Below are 15,459 nucleotides of genomic sequence, written 5' to 3'. Positions count from 1 at the left end.
CTCCATCTTGAAGATCTCCGGTGCGGAACATCCTTCTCGGCCGACGGACTAACAACGAATGAATATTCCTTTAAATGACATCATCCAAGATGGCGTCCCTCAAATTCCGATTCTATTAGCCAATCGGAATTAAGGTAAGAAAAATCCGATTGGTTGATTTAATCAGCCAATCGGATTGAAGTTCAATCCGATTGGCTGATTGGATCAGCCAATAGAATTTTTTTTATTTGCAAGCATTTTAGGGAGTTACGGTGCTCCCATACTTAGCGCAAGGCCTGCTACGGCTGCTTTTTATGGCGAGGTGAAAATGGAATAAGTTTTCTCCATTTTCGCCACGTAAGGCCTTGCGCTGGATATTGGATACCAAATTGCGCAGGTTTTATATGTTAGTCTATGGGGGGAAAAACTGCGTCCGACTGGTGAAATATATGTGCCGCATTTATGTGTCGCTGTATATAATATACCAAACCCATGCAAAAACCGGCGTCGCTGGCTTTTGTGGGCAACGCTGCATATCAGATGGGGCAGGAGGGCTAGAGAGGAGTGCCAAAGAAAAGGCAAGGTCTAATAGAAATGTTCGTTATAGTGATAAATATAGGTTGTCCTAAACCAAAGATGTCGATATGATAATGTATCAGTGTGTACAAGTCGCAATTAATAAAATTCAATTAAGATATAAGTGCAAATTACAGTTCTTAAAATTCAATAGTAGCTAGTAAAGTTTAATACGTTTTACATAAATACACATGGATTCATGATTACAGTTAAAAATGGATTAAAACAAATAACAAAATGTATGTATCTTACAAATTAAAACAAGTAGCAAAATATATGAGCCTCATAGGTAAATTTAAAGCTTATTAGCACTGACAGTGTTAATTCCAAAATCAAATAGCCAGTGTGAAAAGTGATCAAAAAAATGATTAGGTGTATGAAAAAAGCCGTTAGTCCAACTTAAATTGTTGTTCTGATGCTGTGACAGTTCTCCTCATCTGTTATCCATAGTGTGAGTGTAGATTGAAGGTGAAAAAACACAAAGTGAAAAAATGTAAAAGAGTGTTAAAAATGGGAATAAAAAACAATCCAAAAATGATGAAAAGAAAATTAAAAAAACAACTAGTGTGTACACAAACTAGTGAAGTATCAACAACGGGGTGTTGGTGATCACATAAAAAGCAGAATAAAAATACAAAATTATATATAGAAAAAATGTGAAAAAAATAAGTTTATGATACAAAACAATAATAATGAGTGTTCCTCAGTTATAGATCCAATCAATAAATGGTGTGATGCAAAAATAAAACTGGAAATAAAACCTGTGGACAAAGAACAGTAACATAGCATAATACTGTTAAAATACTTGACAAATAAAAGGAATGTAACTCACCATATATTGCCAACGCGTTTCGGCCCACTGATAGGGCCTTTCTCAAGATTAGTCTATATCAGATGGGGCCCCTTGAGACCACAGAAAAAAAAATGGGGAAAAAAATAAAAATATAGTTTAAAAGATAAAAATTTTAGGGATTAAAATTTTAAATATATAGCAGTATTAAAATAAAGCAGCACAACAATATTGTAAGATTTGAACAAACGTTGTCAATCTGTAAATATAAAGAAATAGTGACACACAGAGGTAGAAAATAAAAGTGCTTCTAGAAAAGTCAGAAATAAATAACCCAAAGAGAAAAACTTTAAACTTACCTTACAATGTTGCTGAATGGGCTATGGGTGTGATTAACATATCCTGTAGAGAAACTGGATTAAATTTCAACTCCACCCAGGGGAAGAAAGGCTCAACCTCACAGCTAACAACCTCAGGCTATGAGGGAGGAGGCGGGAAAAAGGGGCGATAAGGGGCGGAATAAAATGGCGACCTCACTCAGTACCACAGAAGGGAAAATGGAAACTGAGCTGAAACAGAAAAACTTGGTCCTAATGAAATCAGCTAACCAACGAATAGCAGGGACAGGTATGTGACTGTAAAAATGTTTAAGAGAAACAAGGGAAAATATAAATCCCACAAAAATAAAAAATGAGCATGTAAGAGAGACTATAACAGGAAATAATAATAAAAACACATAAAAAGAGTAAAAGAGAAAAACAAAAAGAGAAATATGGCAATACAATTTTAAAAATCTAATAATAACTCAAGTCTCTATTATGAGAACATTGCACAGGTACTTCTCTTTCAGAGCAGCAAAAAGGAAGAGGAGGTATTGGTGCACTCTGGACTGTTTATGGACATTATGAGTATGCTGATTGGCAAATATCATCTTCTACATCCATGGCTTTGTCCTTATTGGTTCTTTTGTTTTCTCTGTTGTTTCACATGTTTTATGTTTACTAATGTTTTCATTGTATACTTTAAAAAGCTGTCAGAGCAGTAAATTGAAAGTAATGCAAAATATGAGTCTCCGGTCTTGTAATAAAATCATAATTTAAGTACACTGGATGTGCAAAAAAAGCAAGAAATTTGTACTTAAATGTACAAAATACAAAGGGCAATTGTTATTTTTTTGTAACATGGGCTGAACATTAGCCTTAACCCCTTAGTGACCAGACCATTTTTCATTTCTCTTACCCTTAAGGACCAGGGCTATTTTTACATTTCTGCTGTGTTTGTGTTTAGCTGTAATTTTTTCTCTTACTCATTTACTGTACCCACACATATTATATACCTTTTTTCTCGCCATTAAATTGACTTTCTAAAGAAACCATTATTTTCATCATATCATATAATTTTGTTTTATAAAATATGATGAAAAAATGGAAAAAAACACACTTTTTCTTACTTTGACCCCAAAAATCTGTTACACATCTACAACCACCAAAAAAAAACCATGCTAAATAGTTTCAAAATGTTGTCCTGAGTTTAGAGATACCCAATGTTTACATGTTCTTTGCTTTTTTTGCATGTTATAGAGCAATAAGTACAAATAGCACTTTGCTATTTCCAAACAATTTTTTTTTTAAATTAGCGATAGTTACATTGTAAAACTGATATCTGTCATGAATCTCTGAATAACCCTTCACACACACACATACTATATATATAGTAGATAACACAAAGTATTCATCTAGGCCCATTTTGTTATATTTCATGCCACAATTTCACCGCGATTTAAACACTATATGCTTTTAAATCAATCTTAAAGGGACAGTCTAGTCCAAAAAAATTTTCATTATTCAGATAGGGCATGCAATTTTAAACAATTTTCCAACTTACTTCTATAACCAATTTTGCTTTGTTCTCTTGGTATTCTTAGTTAAAAGCTAAATCTAGGAGGTTCATATGCTAATTTCTAAGCCCTTGAAGGCCGCCTCTTAGCTCAGGGAATTTTTACAGTTTTTCACCACTAGAGAGTGTTAGTTCATGTGTTTCATATAGAGAACATTGTGCTCATGCACGTGGAGTTCCTAGGAGCCTGCACTGATTGGCTAAAATGCAAGTCTGTCAAAAGAACTGAAATAAGGGCCAGTTTGCAGAGGCTTAGAAACAAGATAATCAGAGAGGTAAAAATGTTATTAATTTAACTGTGTTGATTATGCAAAACTAGGGAATGGGTAATAAAGGGATTGTCTGTCTTTTAAAACAATAAATATTCTGGTTTAGACTGTCCCTTTAAGATGTATTCTTAATATTGAATATTACACTTGACAATGTGATCACTTATTTTACACTATTGAAACATTAGGTTTTTTGTTTATGATGTTGCCAATGCAACCTTGGAGATGTGTGGTGTCATGCAAAACGCTGAACCTGAAATGCTTGTCCTCCATGGTGTTCACGTGTGCAGGGGTCACATTTGAATATATTTTGATATAAAAGAGATTTTATTTATGTTAGCAACATAGAAGGGTGCTAAATATTGTGGTGGTTTAGGAGTTAATGTTAGAACAGTGTATATATAGTGGATAGTAGTGCCTCTACATGTGATCACACTCTTTCCCATGATGAAGCCTGCTATTGGCTGAAGAAATGTGTTTGGATAATGCTGATCTGCACAATCTGCCATTGCTGCATACACTGACATCCAGACTGGTGGTTCCCTTTGATTTTTTTTCAACTGATTAGTTGGATAGTGTCTGATGTGACACCATCTTCGGACTGCGTGCTGAACATCATGAGTATTGGGGGCCAAAACTTTAGAATAAACACACGTTTGCAAAAGAAGGAGCTTTGTCTTCATTATTTTATATATATACTGTATGTATGTATGTGTGTGTATGTGTGTATATATATATATATATATATATATACAGGGAGTGCAGAATTATTAGGCAAGTTGTATTTTTGAGGATTAATTTTATTATTGAACAACAACCATGTTCTCAATGAACCCAAAAAACTCATTAATATCAAAGCTGAATAGTTTTGGAAGTAGTTTTTAGTTTGTTTTTAGTTATAGCTATTTTAGGGGGATATCTGTGTGTGCAGGTGACTATTACTGTGCATAATTATTAGGCAACTTAACAAAAAACAAATATATACCCATTTCAATTATTTATTTTTAACAGTGAAACCAATATAACATCTCAACATTCACAAATATACATTTCTGACATTCAAAAACAAAACAAAAACAAATCAGTGACCAATATAGCCACCTTTCCTTGCAAGGACACTCAAAAGCCTGCCATCCATGGATTCTGTCAGTGTTTTGATCTGTTCACCGTCAACATTGTGTGCAGCAGCAACCACAGCCTCCCAGACACTGTTCAGAGAGGTGTACTGTTTTCCCTCCTTGTAAATCTCACATTTGATGATGGACCACAGGTTCTCAATGGGGTTCAGATCAGGTGAACAAGGAGGCCATGTCATAAGATTTTCTTCTTTTATACCCTTTCTTGCCAGCCACGCTGTGGAGTACTTGGACGCGTGTGATGGAGCATTGCCCTGCATGAAAATCATGTTTTTCTTGAAGGATGCAGACTTCTTCCTGTACCACTGTTTGAAGAAGGTGTCTTCCAGAAACTGGCAGTAGGACTGGGAGTTGAGCTTGACTCCATCCTCAACCCGAAAAGGCCCCACAAGCTCATCTTTGATTATACCAGCCCAAACCAGTACTCCACCTCCACCTTGCTGGCGTCTGAGTCGGACTGGAGCTCTCTGCCCTTTACCAATCCAGCCACGGGCCCATCCATCTGGCCCATCAAGACTCACTCTCATTTCATCAGTCCATAAAACCTTAGAAAAATCAGTCTTGAGATATTTCTTGGCCCAGTCTTGACGTTTCAGCTTGTGTGTCTTGTTCAGTGGTGGTCGTCTTTCAGCCTTTCTTACCTTGGCCATGTCTCTGAGTATTGCACACCTTGCGCTTTTGGGCACTCCAGTGATGTTGCAGCTCTGAAATATGGCCAAACTGGTGGCAAGTGGCATCTTGGCAGCTGCACGCTTGACTTTTCTCAGTTCATGGGCAGTTATTTTGCGCCTTGGTTTTTCCACATGCTTCTTGCGACCCTGTTGACTATTTTGAATGAAACGCTTGATTGTTCGATGATCACGCTTCAGAAGCTTTGCAATTTTAAGAGTGTTGCATCCCTCTGCAAGATATCTCACTATTTTTGACTTTTCTGAGCCTGTCAAGTCCTTCTTTTGACTCATTTTGCCAAAGGAAAGGAAGTTGCCTAATAATTATGCACACCTGATATAGGGTGTTGATGTCATTAGACCACACCCCTTCTCATTACAGAGATGCACATCACCTAATATGCTTAATTTGTAGTAGGCTTTCGAGCCTATACAGCTTGGAGTAAGACAACATGCATAAAGAGGATGATGTGGTCAAAATACTCATTTGCCTAATAATTCTGCACTCCCTGTGTATATATATATATATATATATATATATATATATATATATATATATATATATATATATATATATATATATATATATATAGATGTATGTATATATATATTTGATTGATATATTCTATCTATCTAATCCCAACTATTTAAGAATGCATGGTGTATTTTTGAAAAATATATAGTGTATCGGAACAAGCGGACCTGAAAGCATGAACTGTTTGTATAAAATAGTAAAATATTTCAGCATTTTCAAAGTAGATAATTAGCTCAGAAACCGCAGTTAGCAGAAATGAAAAGGAGGAAACTGTAGAAATTAACAGATAAACTGCATGCTCTTTTAAAAATTAGAGAATTCGTTTTTTTCTTTGTATGTATGAATTAACCATAGCTAATTTCACCAATTTCCTTTATTGTAATTTATTTTCCACCATTATACATATAAAATATAATTAATACAAAAACTAATAGTTTTATATCAACTGACACATACAAAATATCTACAAACATAAAAATTAGCTTCTGCAGAACACATAGAAAATTATAATACACAGATATCAAAAAAAGTTGAGGCATGGAAAATAAATGACCTCATTAATCCTTGTTAGGTGATACCTCACTATATTTAAAAAGAAGTCCCAGTAAGTGGCATATTTCCTTCTATATGAAGCTGTCTTCATTGAAAAATTTGAGCGTTAACATAGTTTTACATACTTTTTTTATTTAAATGTAACATGCGTATTGCACATTTTGAGACAAAGTTAGCATCTTACATTTGGTGATATGAATCTGCAAAACTTGCAAACGTAAAATTATAGCAAAATAATTTGAGGACACCGTCACAAAACTTAAGACATGCCAAAGAAATCCCCCTATTCATCACACTCGCTGAGGGTTTATGCAACATAATGGCTGATGAATGGCCAAATTTGAACAATATTTTAAAGATTTGACAAGACTGGGTGAGTTTCCCAAGGGTTGATGGAATGTTTGAACTTGCAAACAGCTTGCCTGGTCAGTGGAAGGCAAAAAGACTGCTTGCAATATAAGACAGAAGGTTGGGGTTGTTTGCAAAAGTGGTATGAAAAGGAACTATGCTCAGCAACCTTAACTTGTTAGCAGAGTTTATTCATCCTACACAGCTGTTTGTGTTTCAGTTAACGATTGTGTTTCAGCCTACATATCAAATTGATGGTCATTTGCATCTCTGGTATAATTATTTAATCATGCACTTGATGATAAGCCTTCAAAATCCTTGTCACTTTTTCCAGTGATTTGTTGTATAAAGAGAACAGAAGAGGACAAATTATAATACCTTTGGGAACTCTAACTGAAAAAAGGAAACAAAGGAGAGAAGGTACCAGAGAAAGAGGCAATGAAGAAATAATTAGAAAGGCTGATGGTTTAAAATATACAACACTGACAATCAGCTAAATTGTCACTCTGTCATCTAGCCTAGTACTCATTTTGTGATATACTGTAGAGTTAATATTATTCCAGCAGCAGATTTACGAGATTATACAACTGTTTTACTTTCAACATGATTTATGCAGTCAGATCATTTCATACCCCAGGGGAAAGCATTTTTATTTTATTTTTTTCATATAGGAAAAATATTGTGTTCTAGAAAATTAGAAGAAATAGCTATTTTGCATATTTGATTTTTTTTTCTTAATATCAATATATAGAAGCAATATTATTTTTGGCTAGTCTTGCTAGTATTTTTATATAGCATTTATGAATTACAGCTTGTATAAGATAATACCTTATATAAATTGCAGTGCTTTTTAAAACTCAGCTGTTTCTGTAAAAGTCTATTGTATAAGTCAATCACAATCTATAGGCTTTTTCTGGCCAAAAGGGCACTTTTCATTTTGACATAATCACAATTATCAGCTATTTCCTGCACCCGTGATCATGTTTTCGGTTCACAGAAAAAATCCCTATTCTTTAATATCGGGCTTAAAAGTTCTCTAAATTCACAATCCATTTATAACACCTTTTCAAGACCATTTTCCCTTTTCTAATTCAACACCTTGATAAAACATTGAAATTGCATTTTGGACATCTATTGCAAGTATTCCAAGACTATGTGGAGACATTATACTATATTATAGTTCACATGTGCAAGACACTCTGAAATGGCCACAGAAGACATTTTAGCGGTGTATTAGCATACATGGTATTGATTCATTAAGCTCTATTCATCGCTATTGTATTGTTCGTCAGCAGTAGGTAGGGCACACATTTACATATGTATTATGTATTGAGCATGGGATATCCTGTACAACAAAGGGTGTCTGTAGGAAAAGTGAAATCAGTACCCCAACAGTTGAAAATGCTTGCTGCAATCACTTTTTGCTACTGTTTGTTTCTAAGTCAAACTCATACTGTCATGATTGTTACTATTAGTACTAAAATCTTCATAAATTAGTTTTTAAAAGTATTGAACAATTGTGGGTTGAAAAGAAACCTATTGCAATCCATTTACATCCTCACTGCTAATTCATCTGAATGCCAATTGTATGTAGGCATTGTGGGTATACTGGCATTTTTGCTGAATCGCTATATTGTCAATTTCAATATTTTAAAAATATTGTTGTGGTGTTTTTTTTTAACAATAACTACATTTATTGATTTAAAAGCTCTGTTTTACAGTTTGGCATGATCTGCATCTGAAAACAAGAATAAGACTAGGGTTTCTATTACAAGGACTTATGGTTTCATTTTATGTTAAATTGTTTTTATTGAAGTTTTACATATAACAAAGCAAATAAAATAAAATCAAGTAATATAAAATAAAATACATGTGTCAATCGTTTTTCTTCACAGTGTTCATGTATTACAGTATACAGTCTCAACAGAAATAATATCTATCCGTGGTTTACAGTTTAGTGAAAACAGAATATTTATGTGCTCTATACCATCATTACACTTGTCCACACCAAGGGCCCCGGCTCTTGTTTTAAATTGTAAAATCTGGAGCGTGAGCATTATTCTGGATGGTTTTTCTTTTTGACTCATGGTACATTACAAAAGGTTCCCATCTTGTAAGAAATCTCTCAGTATCGTTAAGGGTTTCGGCTGCTGCACTTGCCATATTGTAATGATACTCTAGCTTATTATAAATGAAGGTTATGTCAGGCGGGGTATATTTCCAGAATTGGGCTATACTAATTTTAACTACAGTGCATACCATCATGACTAATTTAAGGTGGATCTTTGGAATTCCTGGGATTGGGAAATGAAGTAAAGCTTGCTCTTTCGTTAGTTTTATTTGTTTTTGAAAGATTGCACTTAAAGAGTTGTGAGGTGTATTCCCAAGTTTTCTGTTCTTGTCACCAACATCTAAATTGTGGTATTGTTCAAAAGACAATACTTTATCTACTGTAATCATGTCTGCTATTCTATAAAGCCCTTTATTGGACCATTTCTGCTGAACCCCTATGTCTATTGAAGTGTCGAACATTACTAAAGTGGTTAGTGTGGATCTATCTCTGATAAGTGTGTATTTAGATGTTAGGTATTTCCATATGTGAATAGTGTGTTCAATCGCAATAAATTTACTATTATGTTTATGCTTTGAGAGATATGGGGCCCAAAGCGCTCTGGATAGGAAGTCTGTCTCTAGAATGTTCGACTCCATGTGGGTCCAACTCTTCTTACTACTCTCTTTGAACCATTGTATAGTCTGTGACATTCTTGCGGCATGGTAGTATGAAATTAAATTAGGCACTCCTACCCCTCCTTCGTTTCTATTTGTACACATAACTTTTCTGTTGATTCTGGCTTTTTTCCCTTGCCAAATGAATTTTAGTAAGTCTCTTTGTAGTTTGTGTAAGTCTGGAGATGGGAAGGGCTCTTAACAAGTATAGTAGTTTGGGTAATAGCGTCATTTTAGTGGTAATGATTCTGCCGTACAGGGAGATTTTAAGTTTAATTAATTTACTGATTAGATCTCTAATATGCTTGAACATGGGTGTATAATTAGATTGATAGAGACTATGTATGTTAGTTGGAAGGTTTATCCCTAAGTACTTAATGGTCTTCTTAGCCCATTTAAATGCAAAATTGAGTTCCAGTAATTTTTTAGTATGCTGTGGAAGTTTAATGCTTAAGGCCTCACACTTGTCTTCATTTATTTTGTAGCCTGAAAGGTTACTAAATTGTTGCAGTATATGGTATAGAGGGGGAAGAGATAACATTGGTTTAGTTAATGACAAGATGATATCATCCGCAAATAGGGATAATTTGTGGTCTGTTACTCCATCGTTTATACCTGCTATATTCTGATCATCTCTTATTTTAACTGCCAGGGGCTCAATACAGAGAGCAAATATTAGGGGGGATAGTGGGCAGCCTTGGCGAGTGCCGTTCTTAATCTGTATTGCTTGGGACTGGTAGCCAGATAGCCTTATGAATGCCATTGGGGATGAGTAAAGATTGGTGATTGTGTCAAGAAATTCACCCTTAATACCTATTTTCTTAAGGACCGCAAACATATATTGCCAATTAACTCTGTCAAACGCCTTCAATGCATCCAAGGCTAGAAACAGAGAAGGCGTTCCTCCGACTGTGGCGAGATTAATCAAGTCTATCACTTTACGGGTATTGTCTGGAGCCTCTCTACCGGAGACAAACCTCACCTGATCTAAGTGTATCACCTTGGTAAGTAGAGGATTCAATCGATTCACCAATATTTTGGTAAATAGCTTTATGTCTTGGTTTATCAGTGATATAGCCCTATAGTTTTGGCAGTGCTGCTTATTTTTTCCTGGCTTCGGGATTACTGTGATTCTGGCTGTTAAAATCTCGGGGGGTATTACCTTATTTAGTAGGATAGAGTTAAATACATTCACTAGTTGTGGTATTAAAATAGGTTGCAGCAATTTATAGAAAATTCCCGAGTATCCGTCTGGCCCTGGTGCCTTAGAACTTTTAAGAGTTTTTATAGCTAATTTTACTTCTTCGTGAGTGATCGAATTATTCAGGGAATCCCTATCTTGTTCAGTTTACGATAGCAAGGAGCTATTTTCTAGGAATGTGTCTAGTTCTAGTTCTATAGTTTTATCTACATCAGCTTTGTTATGTGGGAGGTTATATAATTTATGGTAGTACTCAGCAAATGTATTTGCTAGAGACAGGGGGTTATTAGTCGTTTTATTACCTGACAGTTGTAATTGAGGTACAGTAGTGATTCTGGTAATTTCTTTCAATTTATTAGCCAGCATTTTGTAGGGTTTATTGCTGTAAATATAATACTGTGTGTCAATCATTTTGATTGTCCTAATCGCATCTTTATTTAAGAGATGATCTAGCTTGTCATTTTTAATATTTAATTGTTTCATTAATCGTTTCGTTGACTTATCTAAAATTTTTGTTCTTAAGAGATTAATCTCTGATTTCAGTTGCTCAATTTGGGTGTTTTTGATTTTATGCCGTTTGTTTGATTCTGTGATCAAAAGACCTCTAACATAAGCTTTTAATGCCCCACATTCATAGATAGGATTTGAGGTGGTGTCTTTATTAAGTGTGATAAACTCCTGTATGTGGTGTTGGAGTGTATTTAGTATCAACTTATCTTGTAGTAAGTTGGGGTTGAGTATCCACATTTTTATTCTCTTTGGTTTAATCATTCCTGATAGCGTAATTTCTACCATGGAGTGGTCTGACCAAGCGCAATTTATAATTGAACCTTTAATCAGTAAGGGCACCATAATTTGACTTAGAAGAATATAATCGATTCTTGAATATGAATTTTGTACTGGGGAGTAGTATGTATAGTCTTTTACTGTAGTGTTGAGTGTTATGGTTTCATTTTATATTGAAACTGTAAAGCATGCCAAAAATCTTCTCCATTGCAATGTTGTATCTGCAAAATGTTCAAATGAGATTGCACCTTTGTGATTGGGTTGTTATAGGTAATGTGCCTTTGTGCACACAAACTCCAAACACATTCATGACAGTGTGTTTTACATTGCTTGCACCTACATTATTGAACTCACATTCACAAAAGCATGATCCAATTTAGAAGTTCAATAACTTTGGTGGTTGCACTGTAAAATACACTATTATGAACGTGTTTGGACTTAGTGTGCACAAAGAGCTGTACCTTATAAAACCCCATTCACAAATGTGCAATCTAATTTAACCCCTTTAGCCAATACAACGTATATATACATCATGCATTGCTTTGACTATCGTACCGTACAGGGCTGTCATCTTACAATTGAGGGTTCTTCCTGTAAGTAGATTGACTACATGTGGGAGGACACGGGTGTATGAACTACTTTTTGTCACATCTGTTTATCTTGTCACTGTATAGACTGTGACGATCTTTGGACTCTGTATTTTTAACCTTGTGCTCCATATTCTGCCCTCAGAAGTGGAAACAACTAAACACATATATTCTCTCATATATATATATATATATATATATATATATATATATATATATATATATATATATATATATATATATATATATTTATATATATATTATATATTTCTTAATATTTAGATATGTATATTTTAATATTTTGTATCTTCATTTGTTTTATGAATTGATGCTAGATTGTTTGACGAAGGACATCCCGGTGTGTATTCACTTATACGTCATTACTGTTTAAGTGTATTCATGACATTTTGATATAATTGCACTTTTGAGATATATACAGTGTATGTATGTATGTATGTATGTATGTATGTATGTATATATATATATATATATATATATATATATATATATATATATATATATATATATATATATATATATATATATATATATATATATATATATACACACACACATACATACATACTTACAAACATTTTATTTATAGTACTTTTTGACATATTTGGTGGTTCACCTATACTTGTATTTGCGCTTGACTATTCTCTGTTATTTTGTTTGTACCCACTTTTTCATTGTTGGTAGTCCTGTCCCAGGTGTGTGTCTTTTATAGCTGCATTCACAAGTAGAGGTGATACCTGATATCAGGGTTTCCTTTTTCCCAATTATATATAATATAGTAGTGTGCAAAAGTCTTAGGCCAACATTAGATTTGTTGTTTTAGCAATAGTATAATGACCATATATATATAATTATTTCTCAGTCTCTTTATTAGAATACAAGCAGAAACTACAAGATATTTGTATGCAGTATTAAAAAACAGAGTTAAAAAATCAGAACAAAACAGCTTCTATAGGCTAAAGTGGCAAGTTTTTAGTGTTACCTCCCCTTACACTTGAGGAATAGCAGGAACGTAGCTCTTGTAAACCTAAATTTAATGGAACCCTAATTTAATGTCATTGTTTTATTTGTCCTACTATTTAATGTCAAAATGACTGCTGTGAAAGAAAGGTCTATTACACCAGGTTTGTGCAAGACATGCTTGAGGCCAAGAAAACTTTCAAAATCTGATGAAAAGTTTTCATAATTTCTTCTTTAAGATACCGGAAGAAGTCCAGCAAGGACCTGGCTCAGCATCTGGCAGCTTCATCAGGATGCCAAGTTGACCCATCTACAGTCCGAAGAAGCTTGATCAGGAATGGTATTTGTGGAAGGGTTGCAGTCAAGAAACCTCTTTTCGGAAAAGGACCAGAGTGAAAAGGCTACAATATGCTAAAGCTCACAAAGATTGGAATGAAGATCAGTGGAAAAGAGTATTATAGAGTGACAAATCTAAGTTTGAAATTTTTTGTCCAATTGTCAACAACATGTGAGAAGAACAGTTGGAGAAAGATGGAAGAATGAGTGCTTGCAGCCTTTCGTCAAACATGGTAGAGGGCCCAGACAGGTTTTAATTCATCATGCCATTCCTTCTGAAAAGCACATGATTGGGAATGGTTTTATTTTTTATCATGATAAAGATCCCAAGCACACTGCTAATGCAGTGAAATCATAATTGGAGAGGAAAACAGCTGATAAAACACTGACAGTCATGGACTGAGCTCCACAGAGTCCAGACCTGCATATTATAGAGGCAGTATGGGATCACCTTGACAGTGAATGAAAAAAGACAACCTAAATCTAAAGAAGAACTCTGGGAAATGTGGAAAGAAGCCTGGTATAAAATACCAGAAGATTACTTCAGAAAACTACAGGGCAGTATCCCCAAAATAGTTCAGATTGTGTTTAGTGTCAAGGGAGGTCACACTAAATACTGACTTTTGCCTGAATAAGCTATTTTGTTCTGAAAATTGTGTTTTTTATATTTTGTGTACATATTTCCTATATTTTCTGTTTTAATGGTCATTAAAACTTTTTGCTAAAAAAAACAAATCTAATAGTGGCCTAAGACTTTTGCACAGTACTGTATATAAAGATATTTTATATGTATTGGCAGTAGTGATGTTGTGAACCTAAAAATTTGGGTTCGCAAACGGCGGACGCGAACTTTCGCAAAAGTTTGCAAACGGGCGAACCGCCATAGACTTCATTAGGCAGGCGAATTTTAGAACCCACAGGGACTCTTTCTGGCCACAATAGTGATGGAAAAGTTGTTTCAAGGGCACTAGCACCTTGACTGTGGCATGCCGGAGGGGGATCCATGGCAAAACTCCCATGGAAAACTACATAGTTGATGCAGAGTCTGGTTTTAATCCATAAAGGGCATAAATCACCTAACATTCCTAAATTGTTTGAAATAATGTGCTTTAAAACATCAGGTATGATGTTGTATCGATCAGGTAGTGTAAGGGTTACGCCCGCTTCACAGTGCGCAGTGTAGGTGATATACCTGCCCTGACCATGCTTTGCAGACCAGGTATCAGTGGTCAGATGGACCCTTGCCCCAACACTGTGTGCCAGACATGCCATTATAGCAGACTTATATGGCTTTGGTGTTGCTTTTTGGTTATTAGAAGGCTGCTAAATGCCACTGCGCACCACACGTGTTTTATGCCCAGCAGTGAAGGGGTTAATTAGGGATCATGTAGGCAGCTTGTAGAGTTAATTTTAGCTTAAGTGTAGAGTAGTAGACAACCGAAAGTATTGATCTAGGCCCATTTCGGTATATTTCATGCCACCATTTCACCGCCAAATGCGATCAAATAAAAAAAAATTGTTCACTTTTTCACAAACTTTAGGTTTCTCACAGAAATTATTTACAAACAACTTATGCAATTATGGCATAAATGGTTGTAAAAGCTTCTCTGGGATCCCCTTTGTTCAGAAATAGCAGACTTATATGGCTTTGGCGTTGCTTTTTGGTAATTAGAAGGCTGCTAAATGCCACTGCACACCACACGTGTTTTATGCCCAGCAGTGAAGGTGTTAATTAGGGAGCATGTAGGCAGCTTGTAGAGTTAATTTTAGCTTAAGTGTAGTATAGTAGACAACCCAAAGTATTGATCTAGGCCCATTTTGGTATATTCAATGCCACCAATTCACCGCCAAATGCGATCAAATTTAAAAAAAACTTAAATTTTTTCGCAATTTTAGGTTTCTCACTGAAATTATTTACAAACAGCTTGTGCAATTATGGCACAAATGGTTGTTCCCCTTTGTTCAGAAATAGCAGACATATATAACTTTGGCGTTGCTTTCTGGTAATTAGAAGGCCACAAAATGCTGCTGCGCATCACACATGTATTATGGCTAGCAGTGAAGGGGTTAATTGGGTAGTTTGTAGGGAGCTTGC

Source organism: Bombina bombina, chromosome 3 (assembly GCF_027579735.1).
Source record: "Bombina bombina isolate aBomBom1 chromosome 3, aBomBom1.pri, whole genome shotgun sequence".
Classification (NCBI taxonomy): Eukaryota; Metazoa; Chordata; class Amphibia; order Anura; family Bombinatoridae; genus Bombina; species Bombina bombina.
The sequence above is the reverse complement of the archived record's forward strand: the minus strand, read 5'-3'. Positions refer to the sequence as shown.